General features: G+C 39.2%; 1 pseudogene; it reads left to right on the top strand.

Moving 5' to 3' along the window:
- Positions 1-1,032, top strand: part of LOC102814997 — a 3,580-nt pseudogene extending 2,548 nt beyond the window's left edge.
- The last annotated feature ends 536 nt before the right edge of the window (positions 1,033-1,568 follow it).

Below are 1,568 nucleotides of genomic sequence, written 5' to 3'. Positions count from 1 at the left end.
GCCTCATCTTTCTCCCGCGGAGCGGCTGGTAGTTTCGAACCGCTGACCTTAAGGTTCGCAGCCCAATTCGTAACCACTACGCTACCAGAGCTCCTTTACTGACCTGAAATGGACTGGTATTGGCCATTTTGAATCAGGCAATCATGTGGTTTACTATGCCAAGAATGACAAGCAGAAGAGGAATGACATCACATTCATTGTTAAAAAGAACATTTCTAAATCCATATTGAAGTACAATGTCCGTGATAGAATAATGTCTGTATGCCAACAAGTACACCAGTGTTTACCACTATAACTCAAATTTACACACCAACCACGAAGCCAGTTATGGTGAAATTGAAGAATTTTACCAACTCCTTCAGTCTGAAATTGATCAAACATACGATTAAGATGCATTGAGCGGAGAGTGGAGGGGGCTCGGAGAACAGACGCCGCTGGCTAGGATAGTTCTGGTAGAGCATGGACCCCATTGTGAAAGTGCAGCTCCCAGCATTATCTTAAGCGGCTTCCAGTCCCAGAAAGCATTACCCGGTTTGCTCCGCTCACAGTTTCAGACTGGCTTCCGCTGTTGCCTTTTCTCCGTGTACTTGCACTACTGGCTACCTTGCAATTCGTCCATTCCTCCCGAAATAAAAAACAACAGAAGGACAACTTGATTCATCTTAAAATACAAAAGGAAAATCCTAAAGTGGTGAATGAAATAAATACTGAAGATTTAAGTCTTGCTAAGGAGCTCTGGTAGCGTAATGGTTACGAATTGGGCTGCGAGCCGCAAGGTCAGCAGTTTGAAACTACCAGCTGTTCCGCAGGAGAAATATGAGGCGGTCTGCTCCCGTAAAGATTTACAGCCTTGGAAACCCTGTGTAGGGTCGCTATGAGTCGGAACCGACTCCACGGCACACAACAACAACAAAAGCAGCTTATTGTAGGTGTTGGTATTCTAAGACGCTTCCTGCTTGTGATGAGTTACATGATAAACACAATGAATTGACAGGAGACTATGTGGGTCCACTAACACAGAAGAAGAAATAAGACTAACGGTAAGGAATTAGGGTTGAATTCAATTGTACGATGTAAAATCCTGTAACAATATTATTTTCATTCTTCGTGTATAGAAAATCTTTGAAATGGTGGTCTTAATTATTACTACTGATTGATAACTATTTCTGCCTATTTGTTTTCTTGCTACACTACTGTTTATATTTGGTACTTTATATAACTTTTACAACATTTATATGAAAATTAAATTGCACGAGTCTCTCAGTATGATTTCTAATAATTAATGTATCTTCCAGTAGTAAAATCAATGCTTCTCAACACTTGACTGTGAAAATCTGTATTATTGGCAATGGGTCCAATGTTATTTGTTTGGGTATCAATATTTTCTACAGAATGTATACTTACAATTTTCCCCATTGAATATGATTTTTCAGATCCCTTTTGTTTTGATCATTTGAAATGATATTCTTTTAAAAATAAGAAAAATATTGCCATCTATAGTTACTTACATTTATAGAGGTTATTTTCAATCAATACAAATAGCGTTCCCAGGTGCTCCTTCACTCCAC

Source organism: Chrysochloris asiatica, unplaced genomic scaffold (assembly GCF_000296735.1).
Source record: "Chrysochloris asiatica unplaced genomic scaffold, ChrAsi1.0 scaffold00001, whole genome shotgun sequence".
Taxonomy (NCBI): domain Eukaryota; kingdom Metazoa; phylum Chordata; class Mammalia; order Afrosoricida; family Chrysochloridae; genus Chrysochloris; species Chrysochloris asiatica.
This window is presented reverse-complemented; position numbering and strand designations above follow the sequence as displayed.